Source organism: Montipora foliosa, unplaced genomic scaffold (assembly GCF_036669935.1).
Source record: "Montipora foliosa isolate CH-2021 unplaced genomic scaffold, ASM3666993v2 scaffold_473, whole genome shotgun sequence".
Lineage (NCBI taxonomy): Eukaryota > Metazoa > Cnidaria > Anthozoa > Scleractinia > Acroporidae > Montipora > Montipora foliosa.
The window spans coordinates 265447-272500 of NW_027179782.1; positions in this window are offsets into that span (position 1 = coordinate 265447).

The following is a 7054-nucleotide window of genomic DNA, read 5'->3' on the forward strand; positions in this document are numbered from 1 at the left end:
GAATTGGAATTGAATTGAAATTGGAGGCGTCCGAAGCAAGGAGTATTTGCAAATGAAACTCCGTGACCCAAGGGAGACAGCCTTCCCAGTTCTGAAGGAAATTCCAATGCTCCATTCCTTTAATCTTAACTAGGCGGGAAGAACGAAGACCCCTGGAAATTGCCAAGTTTCCCTCATTAGTGAACAAACACGCACCCGGAACGGCGAGAGAGAACGAAATACATTTACCATCGAAACGCTGTAAGTTTTTAAAACAAGCCCTGCCAGAGGACAGAATGAGGTGTGCTTCTTTTTCTCCAAAAGAGCGAACGATTGGCGGACCGAATCTATTCTGAAGCCAAGGTGCAGGACTCATTGCCTTGGGATCAAGATAGAATTCTTGAGGTTCAGGAAATAGCCTAGCATGCCAAGAGTATAACAAACAACAAAAGTCACGGACGAAGCCTTAGCAAAGGCGTGTTCGCGATCCAAAGGCAATGCTGCATGCACTAAGCAGTGTGGTGGTCATCTATAATTACGATGTTTAAAGCATTCAATAAAAATTGTCCAACGTATCTCCAGGAGTATTTTCATAGAACCTCAGAAGTTCACAATTATAATTTGAGGGGTTCGAACTATGACTTCCAATTATCGCTACCTTAAACAAATTTTCTGAAACGTTCTTTCTCTTATCGAGGTGCAAATGCTTGGAACCATCTGTCAAATCAAATACGTGAGATAGGGGATCTTGCAAGCTTTAAACGTGCGATATCATAGGACACTATTTACATCGCTAGGGCACATTTTTACATGGCTTGCTCGTTTTATTATATAGTAAATTATGTTTGTTACTAAATATTACTATTGTCTAAATTTCTTTGACATTAAATTATATTTAGCGCTAAGTTATACCTAGTTCATTAGTCGTTTTAACATTTATACCTTGTAATTCTTGTAATTTTTTAGCATTTATATTTGATTATATTTTGTAATTCTTACAAGGCATGTCTGAAAACCAGGTTGCTGAGCCATTTACAATGTTTTAAATAAAGTTGATTGATTGATATGTAAGGCTGGCACTGGATTCCCACCGAACGGAAATAATGGGAGACCAAAAGGCCCGTAGAGTGATAGATGGAAGCAACTGAAAGAGATGACGTTACTAACAAAGAAAATACCGTTCCACCGGATACCAAAAAAACTAGCGGGAGACAGTAGAATATGATGATAACCCTACTTATCATCGCAGATTGTCTGAAAAGACCCTTTCGAGACGTACCTTTTCAAACTGCCAACAGAGAGCGGAAAGAAGGGAACAAACTGGAAAAGAGAGGAAATAGAAAGTACAAAACAAAAACTGTGTGACAACAAAACAGAACAATTTTGTTCAATTTAAGATGATCACTGGGGGTTCGAGCCTCCCCTACTTCGAGAGGAGTGCTGGAAGAGGAAGAATCTGAACCAGTTGGATATATCCCGCTTCTTATAACAAAATTGAGCAGAATGATCAAATACCCCACAAAAATTACAAGAGAAGCGATCGTTATGAAACGAACGAGAAGACGAGGGAGCGAAAGGAGGGACAGGTGGGGAGGCTGTGCGGAAAGACTATGCACCTTCGCAATAGCATCAAGGACCTTAGCATAATCACTGTCGCAAAACAACGCCAAGAAATTCGCTCGAAAATGCTCCCGAGGGTTGTCAAGACCCTCCCTCAAAGCTTGATTGGCTGCAGACGAAAAATTTGCCTTGTCTGCAGCAAGAAGATTCTCAACTTGGGCTTAAGCAGAGTAATTGTCGAAGTCAGGTTTACGCCTAAAGCCATACGCAGGCAAGCTAGATAAGCTGCATTCAACACTGAAGGAAGGAAATCAAAATAAGGGATAATAAACGAAGGCCTGGAATAAGTCTCAAGAGAAAAATACAAACAGCATATGCAAAAAAAAAAGCCACAAAAGGTCATCAGTAATACATGCAATAAAAGTCCATTAGACTCAAGACCGGAGCGGAAACTTTTTGGGTTCGTTGAAACAAATACAAGCAGCATATGCAAAGCAATAAAAGGTCAAGAGTAAACACAATAAAAGCCAATTGTACTCATGACCGGAGCGGAAACCAATACAAACCGCATATGCAGAACAACAAGAGGTCAAAAGAAAACACAGAAGCCAAGTAGACTCATGACCGGAGTGCAACCTTGCCGGGGCTCACTAAAACAAAATATAAACAGCATGACATGCAGGACGACAAAAGGAAGATAAGAGAAACAGATCAGATCAGAGCACATATAAACGGGATTGCCAAAAGTAAAGGGGAGCGTCGTGAAACGAATGGGAAGATCAGAAAGACGAGTAGACAATCTGGTGCGCGCGGCGCACTAAACGTTCTCTAAGAAAGTCAAGCAAATTTGAAAATGGATATCTTAAACTCACCCTTCATTTCATTGTGTGGACATATGTTGCCCGGGAAGATGAACGAAGATATCCATATTTGTGCCAGCTGAGTTACCGTTGCCATGGTAACCGTCATTAATCATGACAACCACAAGCCCGTGTTTTGACCCTCAAAATGGGTAACATATGTGTCTACCTCTCGCACAGATGTGAGTCAGTTCTAATGAAATTCCACCAGGCAGGAGACCTATGCCTCTAATTACTAAAGGATGTTTCAAACCTGCTTTGACCTCTATGAAAAAGGAAGAAATGTTGGCTTGACTATGCAAGGTGTCGACCATTTTGGAAAACGACAAAAACGAGCGCATCTGTTTTCGCATTTTCTCCCAAAGTGTTATTTTTTTTCTCCGTCACTGAATTTGCGACAGAGATTATGCGTTTATTATAGTTCTTAAATATTAGAAAACTAAGTTAGGGGAAGTCATATTTTGACAACAGCTGATAAACAAAATTGCAAAAAGTTGCAAATTAAGTCATTTTAACACTCATTTATTTCGCTCTCAAAATGTTCTAAAGCAAGCGCGGTTAAGCTCTCAAAGTATGTATTATTATCTAGTCTGCAAGCTGAGTATGACTGTTGAGGTTTTAAATCTGCGACTATGATGAAATAGAAATTAACATTAAACACATCGCGTAATTCCTTGCAATTTTTAACACTTTAGCTCTGGCGTCTTCGCTCGCTTTTTCGTGACCAAATTGATGGATTTCCCTTACAGACATCAACATTTTTTTCCATCCAACATCGCCTCAAGAAAAACAAAACTACAGGTAATGATGAATTTGTCCGCATCCAGTTGACTTAACTGAACAGTAGACTGAAAGCTTGAGACACAGTTAATTTGTGCCGTCTCTTCCGAAATGAAGTTTAGCCAGCGAGTTACATAAATGTACCAAGTTCACCATGACAAGCAAACGTATACCTATCCCGAATAAAGTATTTGGCTAAGGCAAGGGGAAAATTTGTAATATGTCGTTAAAAAAACGAGAAGCTTGTTAACGGGATAGAATTGAGTGGGGTTAGACTGCTGACCGGATGTTTACATCTCTATCTTCAACGCACTAACGCCGATATAAAAGTAAAATAATAAAGTAAAAATAATAAATGATAAAGAACAAAATAAAGAAATAAATAGATACGATGAAATCACTGTCGGGATAAAAATGTAACGAGATTAGTTTAATTCTACATTGTTTTTTCGCTGTATTGATTGCAGCTTTAATAATTAATGCCTTTATATTGCTAATAAATCGTTAGAAATAGAATACCAGACATAAATTCACACCATGTATAAATTCTTCTTCTTCTTCTTCTTCTTCTTCTTCTTCTTCTTCTTCTTCTTCTTATTATTATTATTATTATTATTATTATTATTATTATTTTTATTAAATACGTTTTTTTTTTATTTTTGCCCGAAAGGGAAGGTTTATGTTTCCAAGTGTGCTGTCGCAAGTAGAGTAGCAATAAATGTGATTTGCATATATGCTCCTCTGTTTTTTTTTTTTTTAATTTTGTTTTTTTTTTTATTTTTATTTTCTCCATTTATTTATTTTACGTTTACATTGTATTACAAGATTTGAAGATGACGATGCTATTTGTGGAATTAATATCAGGTTACAAGAATAAATGGAGAGGGCAAAATATAGTTAAACTAATTACGTGCCCTTTGATTAAATTACAGTCTTATTTAGGTTAAAAGAGAAAAAAGAGAAGTATGAACTCTATAACTATGAAAAAGTCTAACAAATATATAAAGAGAGGAAAAGAGAAAGCACAGACACACACACACACACACTTCCATCTATACTACGCTCTACCTCTATGTATTTAGCACTGTTTTGCAAAAGTCAAGTGTCACACTTTATATATATATACTAGTTGTGCCTTGCGGCAAGTGCCAACGAGGCAAAATTGTTTTATGTCTCTGGAATGTGTGAAAGTTTGACACAGAGGTAAGATTATTTTACTATAAATGAAAGTAGGAAAGGAAGAGTGTGAAGTAACTCTGATAAGAGTCTTGGTCTTGAAGGCATAATTTGAGGAATTCCATAATTTCAAAGTGTGTAAATGTTGAGGGAGTATTACTAAAGTTCGAAGCAATATCTTGTGATGTTGAAGTGTTACCTTAGCTTTACTGGTTGTTTGAGTATTGTTTGAATAAATGTGCACATGAATTTTTGTTTCATTTTTTGATTCAATCAAAAAATAAATAAATACAACAAACGTATCAAGGTTTTTGACTGAACCCTTGGATATTACATCGATTACACTTTATTTGCACACTTTGAGAGTGTTCTGTCTGAGTCCAAATTTTAACGTAAAAACGTTATACTCTTTGTCCAGAGAAAGGTGGATTGCTTTTGTAGTGGTATACACTGTCTTTGGTTGAGAATTTACTCTAAAACAAGAATTGAAAATGAAGGTTTGATTATCGAGCAACTGCTGCCATCAAGAATAAGTGACAGAAAAAGCACTCTGCGGTGAACATAAACCATGACAACTTAAATGGTATGCTGAAAGTTAACTATCAGTATAAACACACTGATGGCGTAAAAACTTTCGGCAGCCCCGTGTAGGGAATGTGTTTCATCGGCGCAGCTCGAACTTTCACGCACGTGGTGATGAAGGTTATAATAACAATAATAATAAAAGCACTGTATTTCACATTGAATGAACCCTGAAAAGCAATGTCTGCTAAGCTAAAGAACCCAACATTTAGTTGTCGGCTTGTAACGGCGATTAACCAGATAATAAATGTATTGAACGCAATAATCAAGCAATATTGTCTACCCCCGCTTTGTCCAAGTTGTGAGTGGTTTTAATTACGCAACGCTGGAGTTAAAGGACAATTCTTTGTGCTATAAGATGTGTTATAGTAATTTGTTCAATTCTTTGATCTGAAGTCTTTAAAAACGTGGCAATCGACGAAAGAAAGCACTGGTTTAAAATTGACAAGCGAATACGCTGGTTCGAAATTGACAATTGAACATGCTGGTTCGCAAGCGAACACGCTGGTTCGAAATCGACAAGCGAACACGCTCGTTCTGTCCGAAATTTGTAGGTATAACCCTATTCCTTGATCAGCCGCTGCTTACAATTCAATTTACAAACACGTAAGGCAACTACAAGCGCCTCTAATCTCACTAGCTGAATCGTCCGCTCAAACAACACACAAACCACACGGTGGAAGCGACACATGCAAAAACGTGACGTCACTACCCAAATATGGAGTATTACTTACACCCAAATATGGTCAAAAAAGGGTCCCTTACGCTGAGATGAGATTTTTCCTCTGTACTCACGTACGGCTCTATGATTTGCCAACTCGACGGCCGACCCTCTGGGGTCGGCCGCCTCGTTGGCAAAGATATATATGATAACATTGGAGAGTCGGCGTGTCGATAATTAATACTGAGCAACTGAGCAAGATAATAGTTGAAAAGTTCTCTTTTGAACGATTTTTTAGTTGTCTTTTCACGTATAGATAAGGGAATATCATTCCAATAATAACATCCTATAACTGTTGGGCAGAATTTTCTTATATTTATTCTAAAGCTACTAGGATTTAGGTGTTGCAGGGATGCACTTCTTGTATTATAATTATATTGCTCAGATACCAAGGCCAACGAGAAATTAGATGGCTTTTTATCTACCAAGTGATCATAAATCAGTTGGCAGGTATTTAGCTTAACAATGTCAGGGACCTTAATTAGGCCAAGGTTTACATAATGAGGCGTAATATGATCTCGAAGTGGAACATTATTAATAACTCTTACAGCTTGGTTTTGCAGCTTTACCAGTTGTGATACTGGAGCTTCGTAATTATTACCCCGCAGAATGCAGCCGTAATTTAAATAGGGGTAGGTAAGTGTGTAGTAGATACTTATCAAAGACTGCTTTGTTACATGTCGTTTCAGTTTTGCGATGATATTTACACTTTTGCTGATTTTACTACTAATATGATCATTGTGGTCATGCCAAGACAAAAAGCAATCAATAACTAATCCTAAGTATTTAATGTTGTAGGACTGCTCAAGATATTGGTCGGCAATTTTTAGAGGGGGGTGTAATTAACTTTTTGTCTCGGTTGGAAAACTAGGTTGGTCGGTTAACGTGATTTGAACAGATTTGAAATCTTTTTCATGTCCAATCTGTTTTTAGCCAGCCGGTGCGTTAACCGTTGAAATGCGTCACTTCTTGTAAGAAATGTAGAAATCTCATTGATTTTGTACATAGTTTATACTCATTAGCAACGCCTTGAGAAAACAGTAGGAGAAATAAATATAATGCCTTGTAGTTATACTTAAATTTCGTGACAATTCGTATTCGAAGACGCACGGTTTACAAACAGGAAGTGGGTTTCCTGCAACCGGACGTAATTTGCTTGATTACTATTTTGCTCCTGTTATACCACTTTCTTGTTTGCTTTCCCAAAAAGTTTAGAGAACTGTTCTCTGACATATTTTTCAAAGAAGGGTCCATCTAGTTTATCGTATGGGTCACATCTGATCACACCTTTGTTGTGGCTTTTACCAACCAACAGCGTGACAACTTCCCTTTTAAGGCCTTGGACACTTTTCTTGATCCTAAAGATTGTTGCTAATGAAACTCCTACTTCCTAAGC